Source organism: Gopherus flavomarginatus, chromosome 16 (genome assembly GCF_025201925.1).
Source record: "Gopherus flavomarginatus isolate rGopFla2 chromosome 16, rGopFla2.mat.asm, whole genome shotgun sequence".
Taxonomy (NCBI): domain Eukaryota; kingdom Metazoa; phylum Chordata; order Testudines; family Testudinidae; genus Gopherus; species Gopherus flavomarginatus.
This window is the reverse complement of record NC_066632.1, coordinates 8201597-8222569: the sequence shown is the minus strand read 5'-3', so window position 1 is coordinate 8222569 and position 20973 is coordinate 8201597. Positions and strand designations below refer to the sequence as shown.

General features: G+C 49.0%; 1 pseudogene; it reads left to right on the top strand.

Annotated features, from left to right (window-relative positions):
• LOC127035557 (adhesion G protein-coupled receptor E3-like) overlaps positions 1-19869 on the top strand; it is a 161217-nt pseudogene extending 141348 nt beyond the window's left edge.
• The last annotated feature ends 1104 nt before the right edge of the window (positions 19870-20973 follow it).

Here is a 20973-nt window from a genome sequence, read left to right as displayed (position 1 = left end):
GTTGCAGCTAGCAAGGGATGTGAAGGGTAACAAGAAGGGTTTCTACAGGTATGTTTGCAACAACAATAAGGTCAAGGAAAGTATGGGACCCTTACTGAATGGGGGAGGCAACCTAGCGACAGAAGATGTGGAAAAAGCTGAAGTACTCAATGCTTTTTTTTTGCCTTGGTCTTCACAGACAAGGTCAGCTTCCACACTGCTGCCCTGAGCAACACAGTATGGGGAAGTGAACTGCCCTCAGTGGTGAAAGAACAGGTTAAGGACTATTCAGAAAACTGGACATGCACAAGTCCATGGGTCCAGATCTAATGCATCCAAGGGTGCTGAGGGAGTTGGCTGATGCAATTGCAGAGCCATTAGCCGTTATCTTTGAAAATTTGTGGCGATTGGGGGAGGTCCTGGATAACTGGAAAAAGGCAACGATAGTGCCCATATTTTAAAAAGAGAAGAAAGAGAACCCGGGGAACTACAGACCAGTCAGCCTCACTTCAGTCCCCAGCAAAATCATGGAGCAGGTCCTCAAGGAATCAATTTTGAAGAACTTGAAGGAGATCAGGAACAGTCATGGTGACCAGCAGGCCACCCCCCGCAGCTTGCAGCTCCAGCCATGCTCTTGGTGCACTGGTGCCTGGAGCAGCCCCTGGAGACGGGCGTGTAAATGGAGGGAGAGAAAGGCAGGGGGAGAGGGGAAGGAAGGGAGAGGAGTTTTGCAGCAGGCACTTACTAGATTATTGGCAGCACAGGACTGGCATACAGACAGAGGGCAGCCTTCATGGTTGGGAAGATAAGGGGATTTTCCCCCCAATGTGGTCTGAGTAAAAGCTCTAATGTCTGCGCCTCTCTTTCCATTGCTTCAAGTGCCCATCTTTAACTGCAGCCCTGAGTTTGCGGGACTCATAGAGAGGTGCAGGAACTTTTTTCTGCAGGTACCTTTGAACTGATCATTCATTTGGTGGATGTTTTGCTCCGTGTTGCTACCAACACTATGGAAACATCTAGACTAAAAGCTTTAGTATTTGTATTATGGCAGTGCCTAGAAGCACCAGCTAAGATCAGCTCCCCACTATGCCAGGCACTCCCAAAGACCGAGTCACAAACACTTCTTGTCCTCGAGCACTTGCAAACCAAACAGAGGAAGGATGATTACCCATGCTTTGCTCAAGAGGAAACTGAGGTGCCGAGAGATTACATGATCTAGCGGAGTGACCCAGGGGTCAATCCTGGGGCTGGTTTTGTTCAATATCTTTATTAATGATCTGGAGGATGGGATAAATTGCACCCTCAGCAAGTTCGCAGATGACACTAAGCTGAGGGGAGAAGTAGATTCACTGGAGGGTAGGGATAGGGTCCAGAGTAATCTAGATAAATTGGAGGATTGGGCCAAGAAATTCTGATGAGGTTCAACGGGGACAAGTGCAGAGTCTTGCACTTAGGATGAAAGAATCCCATGAACCGCTACAGGCTGTGGACAACTGGCTAAACAACAGCTCTGCAGGAAAGGACCTGGGGATTACAGTGGACGAGAAGCTGGATACGAGTCAGAAATGCGCCCTTCTTCCCAAGAAGGCCAATGGCATATTGGGCTGTATTAGTAGGAGCATTGCCAGTAGATCAAGGGACATGATTATTCCCCTCTATTCGGCACTGGTGAGGCCACACCTGGAGTATTGTGTCCAGTTTTGGTTCCCGCACTACAGAAGGGTTGTGGACAAATTGGAGAGAGTTCAGCGGAGGGCAACGAAAATGATTAGGGGGCTGGGGCACATGAGTTACAAGGAGAGGTTGAGGGAACTGGGGTTATTTAGTCTGCAGAAGGGAGGAGTGATGGGGGATTTGATAGCAGCCTTCAACTATCTGAAGGTGCGTTCCGAAAAGAATGGAGCTTGGCTGTTCTCAGTGTTGGCAAATGACAGAACAAGGAGCAATGGTCTCAAGTTGCAGTGGGGAAGATCTAGGTTGGATACTAAGAAACACTATTTCACTAGGAGGGGGGTGAAGCACTGGAATGGGTTACCTAGGGAGGTGGTGGAATCTCCATCCTTAGATGTTTTTAAGGCCTGGCTTGACAAAGCCTTGGCTGGGATGATTTAATTGACGTTGGTCCTGCTTTGAGCAGGGGATTGGACTAGATGACCTCCTGAGGTCTCTTCCAACCCTAATATTCTATGATTCTAAGATCCAAATCTAATTCATGAATGCACTTCAAAACTCCAGCCTCAGGTTATAGGAGCTGTGAGCTCTCAGCACGTCTGAGAGAACCCCCCTGCTATCTATGGGGCACAGAGACCACAACCCAGTAAAGACCTTGAGCAAGTGCTTAACTCTAAGCACATGTTAACCCACACAGTAATTGGGAGCTTAAAGTTGTTGGACAGCTGCTAACTTGGAGTGGGTTTTAGCCCATGAAAGCTTATGCCCAAATAAATTTTGTTAGTCTCTAACGGTATGTCTACACTACGAAATTAGGTCGAATTTATAGAAGTCGATTTTTAGGAAGCGATTTTACACAGTCGATTGTGTGTGTCCCCACTAAGCGCATTAAGTCGGCAGAGTGCGTCCATAATACCAAGGCTAGTGTTGACTTTCGGAGCATTGTACTGTGGGTAGCTATCCCACAGTCCCCTCACTGGAATTCTGGGTAGCACTCCCAATGCCTGATGGGGCAATAACATTGTCGCGGGCGGTTCTGGTTACATGTCATCAGCCACCACCCTGTGAAATCATTTCTTGCCTTTTTTCACTGTCACCATATGTCTACTGGATGCTGCTGGCAGACGCGTACTGCAGTGCTACACAGCAGCATCCCCTTGCCTTTGCAAGTTGGCAAAGACAGTTACCAGTCATACTGTACCATCTGCTGCTGTCATGGGTGCTCCTGGCTGGCCTCACTGAGGTCAGTCGGGGGCTCCTGGACAAAAATGGGAATGACTCCCCAGGTCAATCACTTCTTTAAGTTTTGTCTAAGGGCGATTCGGTCCTGCCTAGAATATCAGGCAAGCCTACTAAAGAACCACAGATGCAAATGGGTCAAAGCCCCAGACATCCCACAGAAATGATTAGCTGAATGCCATTCCAGGGGGTGCCCCTACAATAACCCCACCCATTGCTTCCCTCCTTCCCCACCCCTCCTGGGCTACCTTGGCAGTTATCCCCAATTTGTGTGATGAAGTAATAAAGAATGCATTAATAAAGAGTGCATTAATTTGAAGCAACAGTGACTTTATTGCCTCTGCAAGCAGAGATCAAAGGTGGGAGGGGAGGGCGGTTGGCTTACAGGGAAGTAGAGTGAACCACCATTCTGCACTTGCTCAGCCTATAGTTGGGCTGCACCTTACTACTGTCTAGGCTTCGTGAGCCATGGGAGCAAGGGGTAGGCTGGGGTAGGTGCGACCACATGGTGCTACAGACTGGGAGAGCAGCCTGAGGCAGAAGCCTTCAGCTGGCACGATATTCCAGGCAGGACTGAATCTTTATTACACAAAACTTAAAGAGAGAATGACCTGAAGTCATTTCCATTTTTGTCCAGGTGCCCCGACCAACCTCACCGAGGCTGGTCAGGAGCACCCATGTCTGCCCAGGCGCCCCCGACCGACCTCACCAAGGCCAGCCAGGAGCACTCACGGGATGACAGTGACAGATACCAGTCATACTGCACCATCTGCAAGGCAAGGCATGGGGATGTTGCTGTGTAGCGCTGCAGTACCGCGTCTGCCAGCAGCATTCAGGAGACATACGATGACAGAGAAAAAGGTGAGAAACGATTTTTTTGCCGTTGCTTTCAAGGGTGGGGGGCTGTCGACATGTACCCAGAACCACCCGTGATAATGTTTTTGACCCTTCAAGCATTGGGAGCTCAACCCAGAATTCAAATGGCTTTCAGAGAATGCGGGAACTGTGGGATGGTTACAGTCATCAGTTGCCCCTCCCTCCGTGAGCATCCATTTGATTATTTGGTTCTCTGGTACTCTTGTCTCAGCTCCTTCACGTGGCACTGCGTTGAGTCAAAAGTTTGCGGGGCTTTTCCTGTCTACCTGGCCAGTGCATCTGAGTTCAGATTGCTGCCCAGAGTGGTCACAATGGTGCACTGAGGGATAGCTCCCGGAGGCCAATACTGTTGAATTGCATCCACACTAACCCTAATTCGAACCAGCAATGTTTCTCGTTGGGGAGGAGTACAGAAATTGATTTTAAGAGCCCTTTATGTTGACAAAAATGGCTTCATTGTGTGGACAGTTGCAGGGTTAATTCGATTTATTGATGCTAAATTTGACCTAAACTCGTAGTGTAGACCAGGCCTAAGGTGCCACAAGTACTTCTCATTCTTTTTCCTGATACAGACTAACACGGCTACCACTCTGAAAGCTGCTATAGACTGATCTAAAGGACGCAGGGGGTTACACATACATAGGAGTCTTTGCTGGATGGGATCTAAGAACCAAATTTCTGCTACAGCATGACAGCTCAGAGTAAAACCTGGGAAAGATGCATGTGATCACAAAATAAAACAGAATTATCTATCTCTGGCTCCCTGCTCCTATCCTCCCATCTCTCCCTCCCATCCTACTTCTCTCCTTGAATTTCAGCTTGGCCTCACCACAGAAAGACCATATCCAGGATTCCCTCTGTGAGGAAGTAGCAGTGATCAGGCGTTGGAAGTGTAAGGCATTTCTCACCTATGGAGTCCTAGAGATCTGATGGGTGTTTCATGGAATCAGCCTGGATCTTCTCGATCCCCAGCCTCATCCCAGCCAGCTTCTTGGACACTGCAAACATCAGGGGGAGGAAAATGCTGCTCTACATGGATGCATCAAGAGGAGAGGCCCCACCCTCAGTACGCAGAGCCATGCAGTATTGCCAGCTCCCACAATTTCATTGCAGGTCTCACATCATTGAATGTGTCTCTCCAAGTCCCAGCTCCTGGGTTGAAGTAAGAAAGTTCCTTGCCCTCATGATGGTAGAGAAAAGCTTAAAATCATGGCCGAGCACAACCCTAAAGGCTCATAAGCCAGGAGGCAAATCAAACGAGTCCGTTTTTTTTTTAAATCTCATGGTTTTAAAACCCATCTCATGGGCCTGCCTCATGATTTTTGAACACTGGGGCTGACAGCAAAGTGAGAACTGCTTACACCCGAGCGTGGAGAAATATCAGCAGAAGAATACATAGGCACCAACTCCGTAGGTCCTCTAGGGCATCACTCTTGTTGCTATTGCCTCTAAACTTAATCCAAACACTCTCCTGTGGATTCTCTCCACTTGCAGGAGTATGTGCCAGGGAGTGTGGGACATGGGAGCTGGCGATACGAGCTGTAACCCTGGCAGGGGCTCCTGCACGCTGGCAAGGAACTTAGGGTCAGTTTGTGCTCCCTAAGCACTGCTTGCCCAGCTCAAAGGGGGGAAGAGACTCTATCTGTGATGGGCTGAGTCACAGAAACTCCCTCAAGACTGTCACTAGATGTGCTGGGAAACCGAGAACAGCCCTCCCTGCCAGAAAAGGCTTCCCTCCACTCCCATCTTGCTGAGCTAGACACACCAGTTGGCTCCAGCACAGACCAAGAGGTTGTGCTATGCCCCCCTGCAGTTCACAGAAAGGAAGCTTCACTTAGCCCAGGGGCTTCTCAGTTAATGGGGACTTTTCCAGCATCCAGTATTCAGTCATTCTGGGAGCCTAAACCCCGAACAAATCTCTTCTATTCTGTATAAAGCTTATACAGGGTAAACTCATAAATTGTCCGTCCTCTATCACACTGATAGAGATAGATGCACAGCTGGTTGCTCCCCAAGGAATTAATCACTTACTCTGGGTTAATTAATAAACAAAAGTGATTTTATTAAGTATAAAAGGTAGGATTTAAGTTGTTGCAAGTAATAACAGACAGAACAAAGTCAATTACCAAGCAAAATAAAACAAACAAAACACACAAGTCTAAGACTAATACATCAAGAAACTGATTACAGATGAAATCTCACCCTCAGAGATGTTCCAATAAACTTCTTTCACAGACTGGACTCCTTTCTAGTCTGGGCCCAATCCTTTTCAGACCAACATTGTAGTTTATGGCCTGGCTCCAGCAATCACTCACACCCCTGTGGTTACAGTCCTTTGTTCCAGTTTCTTTCACACATCTCTTTGAGTTGGAGAGGCCATCTCTTGAGCCAGGTCAAGACAAAATAGAGAGGCTTCCAGAGCCTTTTATATTCTCTCTCTTGTAGGTGGAAACCCCTTTGTTCTTCTGTGCAAAATCACAGCAACAAGATGGAATTTGTAGCCACCTGGGCAAGTCACATGTCGATGAATGATTCAGCTTTTTCCATGTTAGCTTGAATGTTCCCAGGAAAGCTCACATGTGGATTGGCATCTCCCAAAGTCCATTGTTAATTAAGTACTTCCCATTACTTGAATAATCCCTTCACAATGTGTTGGCCAAACCTTCTTTATGTGTTCCTACAGCAAACACTTTAAATACAAGCATGGAGCCAATGCTCATAACTTCAGACATAAGAATGATACATGCAGATAGTTGGGTCTGGGGGCAGTGGGGTTGGACAGGGGGCCAGGAGCTCTAGGTTCCAGTCCTGACTCTGCAGCAGGATCCTCCCCCTCTCTGGGCCTCTTTGCCCTCCTGCTTTTTGTCTATTTAGCATAGAAGCTCTTGGGGGCAGGGACACACTCTCTCTCTTTCTGTATCTGTACAGTACCTGGCGCAGCGGGGCCCTGATTTCAGCTGGAGCCTTTATATACTACTGTAATGTCACTTACCATGAGAATGCAGCCTCTTAATCCTAGGGCTGACCTGAGTAGCCCAGAATGCCTGGTTACAGATCAGTGCTTCTCCCAGCAAGCTCAACCCACCCGTGTGCTCTACAAACTCCAGTGGCTCCCGGGCTGTTGGCTGGTGCAATGGACTGGCACTCAGGAAACCTGGCTTCTAGTGACAACTCTGGGTGACTCTGCCTTGGTTTTGCTGTTGGTCAAACAGGGATAATAATATTGACACACACACACCTCAGTGCAGCATTTTGAGACTTACAGATGAAGAGCTAGCCTCAGAACCACCCCATGCATGAAGGAAATCCCAGATGAGGAAATGACACCCGGAAAAACTTGATCTGGGCCCACAGCCCCTGTCTCCCCAGTCCCAGCAAAGGGTCATAACCACCATACAATCCTTCCTCAGTCTGCCTAAGTACAAGCCAGTGTTGGCTTTGATCTACTAGCACATTCACTGATTCCCTGGCCAGAAGGGATCAGCTAGTCTGATCTCCTCTCTAACACAGGCCACTCCTACTTCCCTGGATTAATTTCTGTTTGAGTTAGAGCAGAGTGTTTTGAAAACATCCCATCTTGATTTAAAAATTGCCAGTGAATCTACCACAATGGTTAATTACCATCCCTTATATCTAGTCTGAATTTGTCTAGCTTCAATTTCCAGCCATTGGATCTTGTTAGACTTTTGTCTGTGACACTGAAGAGACCGTTATCCCGTATTTGTTCCCTATGTAGACTGTGATCAAATCACCCTTTAACCTTCTGTTTGTTAAGCTAAATAGATCGAGCTCCTTAGCGAGGGTCCTGGTGGATTCTCCATCACTGGCATTTTTTAAATCAAGATTGGATGTTGTTTTCAAAGCTCTGCTCTGGGAATTATTTAGGGGAAATTCTGTGGCCTGTGGTATACAAGAGGTCAGACAAGCTTTTCTCTGCAATCACATGGGCTAGAAACTTTATTTTTTAATGCAAACTGAGATTCTCACCTAATCATGGTACTCCTAGAGCTGGGGCTTGAATAACAAGAACAAATATTTCACAGCTTGTAATAATACAATGAGAGTTTGCAACACTGTGTCTGATAGAAAACTGTAGCCATGGGTTGTCTTTGTTGTTAATAACCAGGTGAGATCCTTGATCAGTGCAGAACTGCAAAACTTCTTTCAGTGGTTAAGTTGATGTTGAAATGTAGTAACAACATTTCTCAAATGACCACCAGATGGGTTTGCATTTTCATGCAGATGGACTCTATGTAGAGACAAATGATCATGGAACGAGCCAGCCTAAGGGCTTGTCTTGCACTGGAAATGCTACAGTGGCTTCCCCTGTCTGCATAGGTAGTCCACCTCCCCAAGAAGTGAAAGTTAGGTGGAAGGCAGAATTCTTCCATCAATCTTACACTGTTGACATGGAGACTTAGCTTGCCGTAACTGCATCACTCAGGGATGTGAATTTTTCCAGGCCCTGAGTGAAGTTGCTGGGTTGATTCAATTTTCTAGTATAGACCAGCTGACTTGCAGTTCCAAAGTGTAAAAACTCATTTGCGCTTCCCATACATCACAGCTCCTTACACATGGCTTAGATTCTTGTGAGCACCAAGCGACTATTTTCTAATGAACAGTTTCTATGTTGAATTTCATCAGTTTTCCCACCCTCACTTGCTCAGGTGCCAATCACAATGTTTGTCCGGGGTTTGAAATTATTGGTGCCTGTTGTGAGCCGAGGTGGCCTCCCGAGGACCCAGAACGGGAGGGCCCCCAGACTGAGCCCTGGTGGGCGGCACCAGGGCCTAGTTGCCCCTCCCTCAGGAAGTGCGTGGGAGGGGCAGGAAGTATAAAAGGCAGCTCAGAAAGCTCAGTAGGGAGGCAGCCACTGGAGACACCAAATGCCTCCTGTGGCCTCAGCTGGGAAGCAGCAGAGGGTGCCAAGGAACCAGAGGACTGGCCTGCGACACCGGGGGCACTAGCTGATTCAGACCTGGAGGAAGCAGACAGCTGGCCCAGACCACCCAGACTGCTGTCAAATCTGACCCCAGAGGGAAAGGACAACTGGCCTGGACCACTGATGGACCAGATCCCCAAGGATTTGCTTGCTGACCCGGAAGCTGCTGTCAATCTCAACCCATCCTCACAGCAGCAGGTACACTAAGAAGGGGTGAAATCAAGTGGCCAGGGGTAGAAGACCCCTGTCTGGCCACAATTCTGACAGAGGGTGAGTCAGTGTGTTGCGGTGTGGATCCCCACTGATCCAGTGACGAGTTCTGGGCTGGGGCACAGTGGAGTGGGTGGGCCGGCATCCCCCCTGCTGCCCCAACCTGGGGGTGGCAGTCTCCCCTTCCTCAGGCTGGAAGCCTTAGCCTCAGACTCTTTGCTGCCCTGCCTTGATCCAGGGCCTGGGCTAATTGACTGCGTATTTGCCACTCAGCCTGCACACTGGCCCGAGCCCCAGCTGCGAGTGGAGACTGCTTTGTTCCCCATAGTGGTCAATGTATCAGTGACGTAGTGAGGCAGGGTGGCCTTCTGAAGATCCAGAATGGGAGCACAGACCCCCACACACTGAGCAACTACACTTGGTGGAGAATGCAGGCACGACCCAACCCCTGTGAAAAGGGGTCTCATGGCCGCCCTTGACAAGTTCTTTGGGGGAAAAAAGAGAGAGAGCGAAAGATGGAACTGGACAAGCTCCTCAAGTAGCTGGCTGAAAGCCAACAGCAACAGCAGCAACAACTGGTGCAGTAGCTGGGGGCCCAACAACAGCATGTCCTCTGGGAGTTGGGGGCGCAGCTTCGAGAGCTGCAGCAGGAGTGCCTCCAACAGCTTATGACTTTGCTACCCAAACCCAATGTGCCCCCACCTGGAGGGGGCCATCACACCCACCACGGCTCTGGTGCCAATCAGGCTCTCCAAGGTGGAACCCGAGGATGATCTGGAAGTATCCTTGGAGACCTTTGAGCGGGTCACTGTGGTAGCATGGTGGCCCCAGGAGCAGCAATTAACCCTCTTCACCCCATAATTGAGTGGAATTGAGTGGGGGCTGCCAGTTGAGAATGCACTAGAGTACAGGTGGGTGAAGATGACCATCCTGGATGCCCTGGATATTACACCTAAGACCTTTCATCGGCAGCTCCAAAAGGCAACCTACCTTCCAGGGGCCTGACCTCGCATGTTGCTCATGAGATAAAGGACCTCTGATGGCAATGGTTGCTCCCGGAGTGGCATTCGGTGGAAGAAATCACCAAGCAAGTGGTCCTGGAGCAATTCACCCAGTTTCTCCTGCCCCGCGGTAGGGCATGGGTACTCCGACATTGCCCAAAAACTTTAAGCATGGCTGTTACCTTGATGGAGGACTTCTTGGCTCCTGAAGATCCCATTGGGCAGAGGTCCCAGGCTTTGGGCACCACAACTAGGGTGATGACCCCAGAATTGACTCAGAGACCCAAACCCAGACCTGAGCAGCACCCAGGCGCTCGCCATTTTGGACACTTACAACACAAATGTCCTGAGATGGATTGTAGCTTTGGCCAGGTTTGCACCAGGGAATCCAGGCCTGCAAGCCATCCTCCCCGAAGCTGACAATGCTGGTTGAAGTAGGCCGCAAGCCAGTCATGGCCCTCCTGGATTCAGGATGTGAGCAGAGCCTCATACAGAAGGGAGTCATCCTGAACCTGAAAAGGACCAAGGGAGAGATTCAACTCCAGTGTGTTCACAGAGACATAAAAATGTACCCCCGGGTCTGGGTACTTTTAACAATAAATGGGGTGACCGAGGAGATAATGGTAGAGTTGGCCCCCCCACCCTTGCCTATCCCATCATTCTAGACCGGGACTGGCTGGGCTTTAATGACCTTCTCCGGGAGGCCAGCCTTTGGGGGATTCTTCCCCTGACAGCTCTAGGGGAAGACACGGTGGCAAACCAGGGCCCTGAGGCCAACTAAGAGGGACACCGTGAACCAGAGGAAAAGGAACAGGGAGAAGAAAACCCAATGAGTCCCGGACACAAACCAGGCTCCCAGATCCAGTGGGGGAAGGCCCTGTGAGAACCTCCGTGTCTGACTTCCCTCGAGGCTAGAAGGACAACCCCATCCTTGAGCATGCCTATAACCAAGGTCAATGGTGTTAGGATAGAGATAATCACGCCTGTCTGCAAAGGCCTATACTTTAAGAATTTATGTGTATTCTTATCACTTAGCTAGTTATAGTGATTTTGATTCTTTCTTTTATACCTCTGTCTGTCTGTGTAAGGGCCTTTTCTTACTATGAGAGTCTGAGGCCTGGTTCTTAGGCTAAGGCCTTTGGCTAAGTAATGGAGGCAACCATAAATTGGGAAGTGTATGGTCACATCCTTACATTCCAAACCAATCACATTGAAATAAGGTGCTATAGGGCTGCTAGGAATACAATCCTGTCCTGATATTCCTATCACCTCCAGAGAAAGGGAAGAGCCTAGAAGACGTAAAAGAAAACTTCGTTTGATAGCATCTTGTCTGGCAAGAACTCACTTATCAATAGCTGGGATGTGAAATCCTCATTTCTGTATTGTTCTATCACAGCAGTCTCCACTTCCCTATTGTTTGTCTGTATAATCTCTGTCTGGTTCTGTATTTCTATCTGCTGTATAATTCATTGAGTGTAAACCAATTAAGTTGGTGGGATGTAATTGGTTAAATAACCATGTTACAATATGTTAGGAGTGATTAATTAAATTCCAGTAAAATGATTGGTTAAGATATATCTAAGCAGAACTCAAGTTTTACTATATAGTCTGCAGTCAATCAGGAAGTAAGAGGGGAGTGAGAACAGTGAATGGGGCTGGGAGAATTGGAATCATGTTTTGCTAAGGGGGGGAAGGGAACAGGGAATGGGAACAGGGACACAGGCAAGGCTCTGTGGTGTCAGAGCTGGGAAGGGGGATAGTGGGGAAGGAAACTGTAATCATGCTTGCTGGAAGTTCACCCCCATAAACATCAAATTGTTTACACCTTCGGACTTCGGGTATTGTTGCTTTCTGTTCATGCGAGAAGGACCAGGGAAGTGAGAGGGTGAAGGAATAAGCTTCCTAACAAATGGGACTGCAGTAGACCCACAGAGAGCAATGCAGTGGCTGCAGTTTGAGATTACAGCCAATCACCTCTCTCGGGTAGAACAGGACCAGACCCAGGAGGTCCAGACCCAGCTGGTCATTTCCTGGTGCCATCAGAGAAGTGTTCTGAAGCTCGCTCACGACATCCCTGTAGCCGGCCACCTGGGACAAGAAAAGACCGTGGCTCGAGTCTTATCCCGCTTCTATTCTATTCACCGGGAGGTTAGGGACTATTGCTGCTCATGGCCAGACTGCCAGTTGGCTGCCGACCCCGGAGTGTCAAAGGTGCCTTTAGTTCCCTTGCCCATGATGGGAGCGCCCGTTGAGTGAGTCATCACAGACCTGATCAGGCCTCTCCCTAAGAGCAAGGCTGGGTTCCAGCATATCCTTGTCCTACTGGACTATGCCAACCATTTCCCTGAGGCCATTCCACTGCGGAACACCAGCGCCCATACCATCATGGCTGAGCTGGTGCAGGTTTTCACCTGAGTGGAGCTTCCTTGCTCAGCATTGGGAAGCTGCAAACGTCCGTATACCATCCCCAGATGGACAGGCTCGTTGAGTGCTTTAATAGAATGCTCAAGACAATGTGAGGAAGTTTCCTCTTCAAGAACTGCAACAGTGGGACTAGCTACTTCCACCGTTGCTCCTGGCCATCTGCGAAGTACCCCAGTCATCCACCAAGTTATCCCCCTTCGAACTCTTGTATGGATGCCAGCCTGAGAGAGGCCTGGGAGTACACTCCCTCAACCACCCAGGGGCTTCTCCAATATGTACTGGAAATGTGAGACTGGCTTGAGCAAGCCAGGACCCTCGCCCAAGAAAATCTTCAGGCAGCCCAAGGGATCCAGGAGCGGTGCTGTAACCACGAGGCCCAAACAAGAAGCTTTGCACCCGGGGACCAGGTACTTCTGCTCCTCCCATCAGAAGAGTTGAAGCTCCTGGCCCAATGGCAAGGCCTGTACAAAATCATCCATCAGCTGGGGCCTGTCTTCTATGAGGTTCACCAGCCCAACCAGAGGAAGAAGAATCAGGTGTACCATGTGAACCTTTTGAAATGCTGACATGCCCGGGAAGGATTCCCACCTCCAAGTGCCTGGGTTGGACAAGATGGCGCAGCCCCAGTTGGGTCAGACGCTGTTGACTGATCAATGGAAACAAGCTCAGTGCCTCCTGGAAGCCTTCCAGAAGATTTTCACCACATGCCCCAGCCAAACCACAGTCGCATGGCACAGGATCCAGACGACCCTGGGACAGGTGGTCTGAGAAGTGACCAACCCCCTTCTACGGCAGATGCATGAGATCATAGAGAAGGAGATCCAAACGATGGTAGAACTGGGAGTCATCGAGTGGTCATCGAGTGGCTCAATTGTGCTTGTCCCAAAAGCTGATGGGAGCCATTGTCTCTGTATCAACTTTCAGAATCTCGATGTTTGATGCCTATCCAATGCCCCAGATTGATGAGCTTCTTGACTGTCTGGAAACTGCCAATTACATCACCACACTTGATCTCACAAAAGGGTATTGGCAGATTCCCCTGGACCTGTGTTCCAGAGAGAAGACAGTGTTCACCACCCCAACGGGATGTATCAATTTGTCCAGATGCTCTTCAGCCTCCATGGAGCCCCAGCTACCTTTCAGAGTATGATGGATCATCTCCTGAGTCCACATATCACTTACGCGGCCACTTACCTAGATGACATTGTTATCTATAGTCACCATTGGGAAGAACACTTAGCAGCTGTCCTGTGAACCGTTCGGAAAGCAGGCCTCACAGCCAACCTGAAGAAATGTTGGATTGAATGGCAGAAAACTACCTACCTGGGATAGACCCTAGGGCAAGCCTCGTATGGCCCCTCGTAGGGAAAGTCCAAGCCCAGCAGGCCTGCCCAGTGCCAACTACAAAGCAGGAGGTATGGCAGTTTTGGGTCATAGCAGGATACTATTGATGCTTCATCCCCCAGTTCGCATCCATCGCAGCTTCCCTCATGGCTCTTTTAACTAAGGACACCCCACAGCGAGTATGATGGTCGGTGGAATGTGAAGAGGTATTCCAAATCCTCAAGGAGAGTCTGTGTCAGGAACCTGTACTATTCAGCCCTAATTTTGACCAAGAGTTCCTGGTCCAGACAGATGCTTTGGAGGTGGGGCTGGGGGCAGTCTTGTCCCAGGAGGTGAATGGGGAGGACCACCCTGTCCTCTACATTAGCCAGAAGCTCTTCCCCAGAGAACGCCGCTATGCAGTTATAGAAAAGGAGGCCCTTGCCATCAAATGGGCAATTGAGGCCCTTAGATACTACCTTTTCAGGAAACCCTTCATTCTGATAACTGATCATGAGCCCTTAAGGTGGTTGGACACCATGAAAATTGCGAACACTAGGCTGATGAGATGGTACCTCACCTTGCAGCAATATGCCTTCACAATCCAACATCGCACGGGGAAACAAAATGCTAATGCGGACTTTCTGTCCCACCTAGGGGAAAGCCAAGAGCTCAACCCCGAAGATCGGGAGCCAGACTTAAGGGTGGGTATGAAGTGAGGCGGGGTGGCCTCCCAAGGACCCGAATGTGTGAAAGTTCATCATATAAGGCCAGATCCTCAGCTGGTGTAAATGGGTGTGTTGACTCCAATGGCACTTTGCCCATTTAACAACTGGGGATCTGGCTCCATTGATTCCAATGGAGCGATGATGATTTACACCAGCTGGAGATCTGGCCCCATTGACTGTCTGCTTGTTGAAGGTGACAGTTGCAGATGTGAGCTATAACCATAGCTCAGATATGGACAACACCTTCTCACTGATAAGTAGTCACACTGTCATCTGGATGAAAGTCTGGGTTTTTATTAAGATCTCTTACTTTCTAGAAAATGTATTCCTGGGTTTAGAATCATGGAATATCAGGGTTGGAAGGGACCTCAGGAGGTCATCTAGTCCAACCCCCTGCTCAAAGCAGGACCAATCCCCAACTGAATCATCCCAGCCAGGGCTTTGTCAAGCCTGACCTTAAAAAACTCTAAGGAAGGAGATTCCACCACCTCCCTAGGGAACCCATTCCACCACTCTCCTAGTGAAAAAGTTTTTCCTAATATCCAACCTAAACCTCCCCCACTGCAACTTGAGACCATTACTCCTTATTCTGTCATCTGCTACCACTGAGAACAGTCTAGATCCATCCTCTTTGGAACCTCCTTTCAGGTAGTTGAAAGCAGCTATCAAATCCCCCCTCATTCTTCTCTTCTGCAGACCAAACAATGCCAGTTCCCTCAGCCTCTCCTCACAAGTCATGTGCTCCAGCCCTCTAATCGTTTTTGTTGCCCTCTGCTGGACTCTTTCCAATTTTTCCACAACCTTCTTGTAGTGTGGGGGCCCAAAACTGGACACAGTACTCCAGATGATGCCTCACCCATGTTGAATAGAGAGGAATGATCACGTCCCTCGATCTGTTGGCAATGCCCCTACTTATACAACCCAAAATGCCGTTAGCCTTCTTGGCAACAAGGGCACACTGCTGACTCATATCTAGCTTCTCATCCACTGTAACCCCTAGGGCCCTTTCTGCAGAACTGCTGTCTAGCTGCTTGGTCCCTAGTCTGTAGCACTGCCTTCCCCTCATCCGCAGAGCCAGTTATCTCCTCATAGAAGGCAATTAGGTTAGTCAGGGATGACTTGCCCTTGGTGAATCCATGCTGACTGTTCCTGATCGCTTTCCTCTCCTCTAAGTGCTTCAGAATTGATTCCTTGAGGACCTGCTCCATGATTTTTCCAGGGACTGAGGTGAGGCTGACTGGCTTGTAGTTCCCCAGATCCCCCTTCTTCCCTTTTTTAAAGATGGGCACTACATTAGCCTTTTTCCAGTCACCCAGGTCCTCCCCCGATTGCCATGACTTTTCAAAGGTAATGGCTAATGGCTCTGCAATCACATCCGCCAACTCCTTTAGCACCCTTGGATGCAGCGCATCCAGCCCCATGGACTTGCGCTCGTCCAGCTTTTCTAAATAGTCCTGAACCACCAGTGCAGCAGTCTGGGAGCTGACTTTGTTTGTAAAGATAGAGGTTTTTTCCACATCCTCTGTCACTAGGTTGCCTCCCTCCATTCAGTAAGGGGCCCACACTTTCCTTGACTTTCTTCTTGTTGCTAACATGCCTGAAGAAATCCTTCTTGTTACTCTTAACATCCCTTGCTAGCTGCAACTCCAAGTGTGATTTGGCCTTCCTGATTTCACTCCTGCATGCCTGAGCAATATTTTTATACTCCTACCTGGTCATTTGTCCAAACTTCCACTTCTTGTAAGCTCCTTTTTTGTGTTTAAGATCAGCAAGGATTTCACTGTTAAACCAAGCTGGTCACCTGCCATATTTACTATTCTTTCTACACATCGGGATGTTTTTTTCCTGCAGCCTCAATAAGGATTCTTTAAAATACAGCCAGATCGCCTGGACTCCTTTCCCCCTCATGTTATTCTCCCAGGGGATCCTGCCCATCAGTTCTCTGAGGGAGTCAAAGTCTGTGACCTAAGGCAAAGTGACCTAAGCATTATGTTTGTATTATTTTAGGATGAATAGTTACCAGATTAATTGAAGACACCAAGACACTGAAATCTCAGTCCATTCTGATAGTATGTAATGCTCAGTATGGGCATTATGTGCTTTCCATTGGGGCCAGGACTGAATTGGTGCTGGGCCCTCTGCACTGTGGTAAATTTCACCCATGAGGAATACGTTACTTGGGGAAGCAAATGATTATGAGGTGCTGAGGCTGGGCGGTGGGACAGCAGGAAGTGTCAGCTCTTTCCTGTCTGCAAAACTTTTGGCTGATATGATGTCATATAACAAGATATGCATCAGGTTGGCTTCCTGTGCTGTTTTTCTGAGATAAGGGATCTGCAAAGCTCAGAATCCTCAGAGCTCATCCTTTCCTGACAGCCTCTGAGTCCCTGTGGGAAGCCAAGCTGACGGGAATCTGTCCAGTGAGTGGAATGAAGTCAGTGGGATGAATTCAGGGGTGGATTAGGAAAGTCCAGAAGGGTCTAAGTTGATGCAACTTGCAATTACTTCTGGTCCCTCCAACACGAATGTTCCACCAACTGAGTATCTGTCCTGACAGTGAAACCCCCTTAGATTCCCCGGGTTAGATTCTCTGGTGTGTCTGTGCCAAGAGGAATTGTTCATAGAGTCACAGATTTTAAGGCCAAAAAGGATCATTAGATCATCAAGTCTCCTCTCCTGTGCAACACAGACCATAGAATTTCATCCAGTTACCCTCTATTGAGCCCAGTAAGGGGTGCTTGACTAAAGCATCTTCCAGAAAGGCAGCCAGCCTGGATTTGAAGACTCAGGAGCTGGCAAATTCCCCTCTTGATCGTCATTTTGATATGCTAAATAGATTGAGCTCTTCGAGTCTCTCACTGTCAGGCATTTCTTCAGCTCTTGAATCATTTTTGTAGCTCTTTTCTGCACACTTTCCAATTGTTCAACATTCTTTTCTAAATGTGGACCCCAGAACTGGAGGCAGTATTCCAGTTTGGGTCTCATCAGTGCCATATGCAAAGGTGAAATCACCTCCCTGCTCCTACTCACTACTGGGATCACTGCTCAGTCCCTCACCTGTTGGTCGGGAGTGAGCTCCTGTGGTACTTACTCCTTGTGATGTGGTCAGCCCTGGAGCAAGAATTGTTTTACTGGCTGTTTGCTCTGGTCCTAGGTGCTGCTTTGTTTTTTCTGTTAAACACAAACACACTCCCATCCGAGCTGCGGGTCTCACTAGGCAGACCACAGCCATCAGTTTTCATGTACTGCATGTTGTGTAATAACAGGAGAGGACTCTATGCTTATAAAACTAAACTGCTTTTTTATCAAGTCAACTATTTCAGATGTGTGAGCACCGTAGCTAAAATCCAGGCCATATGCACACAGACTGACTTCCAGGGGTCTCCTCCAAACTCCTCCCCTCTGCAACCCGTGTTCCTCCCTCCAAGTTCCATGTGTTTGTTAGAGAGTTTGCGAGTTCCCTTCACTCAGAAGGAATTGAGGTTGCTCACCAGTGCCTCCTGGAGGTGATCAGCCCCTCTCAGGAGTAGGGCTAGCCCTGGGCAAGTATAGCAAAAAACAGATGTGCCTCTTCTTGCATCACTTCACAACCCTTTCGATTCTGGAACTTTCAGGAGAGTGAGGCCATGATCTCAGCAAAGTCAATGAAAAGCAGAAGAGTCAACAGTGACAGGAGAATGGGGCCCAATGTGATGCTGTGTCCATTAGTACCTGATGATAGCAGACCCAGGTGATGAGGCAAAGGAAGGACCCCTCAGGTTCCCATCCCTGTTCTCTAGCCCCACAGAGACTCCTGACCTGTGGGGTTAGTTCATGATAGACTGGAGGGATCTCTGCTCCAACCGGGGTCACTCATCAACATGGATTTCATCCCGTCACATCCTGCAATCCCCCTCCCTCCAACTGCAGCAGCAGAAAGAGGCTGACAACTGTCCAGGAGCCAAGGATTCTGAATCCCAAAGCCGTGTCCCCCCAGGCATCCTGCCTCCTGTGCAAACCCTCTGCACTGGCTCCACCTCCCCTGGGTTCCCAGCTGGTTTCACTGTCTCCAGGTCAGAGGAAAGCCCCTCTGGGTCCCTTCTAACAGACTTGTCAGGGCCCCGAACACCTGGGTTCCATGTCCCAGGTCAGTGCAGCTGGGTTATAAAGGGGAATGTCTTTGTGCTTGGAAATGACCAGGGTCCCCTTCTGTGTACAGACCCTTCTCAAAGTGCCACAATGTAACTGGAAGTTTCCACTGTGCCTGTGTAGATGGATAAAAGCCTGATCCCGTGAAAGGGAATTTCACGGATGCGAATGAGAACATCTTCCAGGATGAGGACCCTCCCATCCCTCTCTGCTGCCTGGCTGCCCTTGGTTAACTTTTTGTTTGTGTGATTGTGTTGAAAAATTCTGTGGGAATAACCCCATTTTTGGACCAGCTCTACTCTGCTCCTGCCTTTCCCTTGTCACTGAAACGGGCCCAAGGTCTCACTGACAGTTTTATCCCTTTTCTCATTGCAGATATTGTCAATAAAATGCCACCCTCTGTGAAACACATGGGAGATGCATCAACACTCCTGGGAATGACACTTGTAAATGTCACTCGTGATTTGAAGGAATCACAAGGACATTTTCAAACTATGCATAGGTAGGACGGGTAAGACCATTTAACAATGATCCCACCACTTCTGTCCTCAAGGTGAGAAGAGATACCATAGAATCATAGAATATCAGGGTTGGAAGGGATCTCCGGGGGTCATCTAGTCCAACCCCTTGCTCAAAGCAGGACCAAGTCCCAACTAAATCAGCCCAGCCAGGGCTTTGTCAAGCCTGACCTTAAAAACCTCTAAGGAAAGAGATTCCACCACCTCCCTAGGTAACCCATTCCAGTGCTTCACCACTCTCTTATCTCACTCTATCTCCCCAGGTTCATATTCCACACCCATCACCATGGTATCTGAGCTCTGAGTGTTTACACCTGTGTAAATGAGGATTAACTCCATGGATTCTTATGGCGTGTCTCTGGATTCACACTGGTATAACTGGTGTCCACACCTGGCTCTGGGACTGTGTTCAAGCTTTTCAGTCTAATCCATTTTTTGTTTCAGGACACAATCCCTGTCTCTGCTCCAGTGGCTGAAAAGGGGTGATAAATTCATATTACTGTCACTGCATTCTTCCTCCCTGCCTGTAGCTGCTGGCTCAGCCTGGAGAGATGCTTTCGTTGGAGCTTCCTGGGTCCAGTCTGTGCCATAATCCTGGTGGGTACCTCACAGACCCACAGGACCCCCTTATCCTCTCACCTCTGTGACCCCACTGATTTCAGAGCAGCGAGGAGGAGAACATGGTCCATAAAACACACTGAAAGACTGTTAGGTCCCATATGACTTATCTGCTTCAGCTAGTCCTGGGATTAGTCCCTGTGCTGTATCCCCAGGCCGACAGCCTTTACTCGGGCATAGCTGCCACAGAAACCAGTGGGAGCTCACCTTGAGAACAGCAAGAGTTTGGTCTAGTCCAGTTATTGACCCAAGAAATGAGGAAGGAAAGGGCTGCACCATGCAGCGTTTGGTGGGGGAAAGGCCCTACACTGGGCGGAGCAAAAATGACAAAGTCCATGCAGTTTCTTCCCCAAGTCCTGGGGCTGGGGAGATTAGTTACAGCCTGAAAGTGGCAGGGAAGAGCCTAGAGACAGGGTGCTGGAAACTCTGGGCTGGTCTACACTGGTGGGGTGGTGGGGGGGATCAAGCTAAGATAAGCAACTTCAGCTACGCTATTCATGTAGCTGAAGTCGAAGTATCTTAGTTCGACTTACCTGGCCATCCTCATGGTGGCGAGTCGACTGCCACAGCTCCCCCATCGATGCTGCTTACCCCACTCTGCCCAGATCCTCCTGACCCAATTGCTCTCCAAAGGGTTATTGTAACGGGATCTCTCCATCTGCCTTTACCCAGGTTACTGACCTTTAAAGCCATTGCCCAGCTCTTCATTCCAGGCTGCACACGGAGCCTTGGTCTCCTCCAAGTCAGCCCAGCAGTCACGGTCATGGCATATTTATTCACCATGGTCAACAGCCCTCCGGGAGCTTTCATCTTCCTGGTGCACTGTCTCCTCAATCATCAGGTAACACCCATGCCTTTCAGCACCCACCCTGCACCTTCACCAGCCTCACAGTGGCCATTTCTGATTTTCTCAGAGTTAGTAACATTGTGCAGTGACTGTGTCCCTCACTCTCCAGGTGAGAGAGGAGTACAGGAGATGGGATACCGAACGTCCAGCATGAAATCTCAGACCTCCAATCTATCCATATCTGCTATCCCCACCACCAGCACCTAGATGGCTAAAGGTCCTCTGCTCTGTTCCAGTACCAGCCTGTGAAACAGTCATCTCTAGCTGGGTCTCATTACTGCTCTAATGGTGCTTTGTCCCCTGAGCAAGTCAGGATTTGTTATAAGCCAGCTGGGAATGTCATTAGTCAATCGCATCCCAATTGAGGGATATCCTACATGTCTTAGGCACCAGCACCAAATGCTCCTTTCCTAGCAGCTCCACATTCCCTCTCCTTGGCTCCACTGAGAACTCCAGTGGTCACTGATTG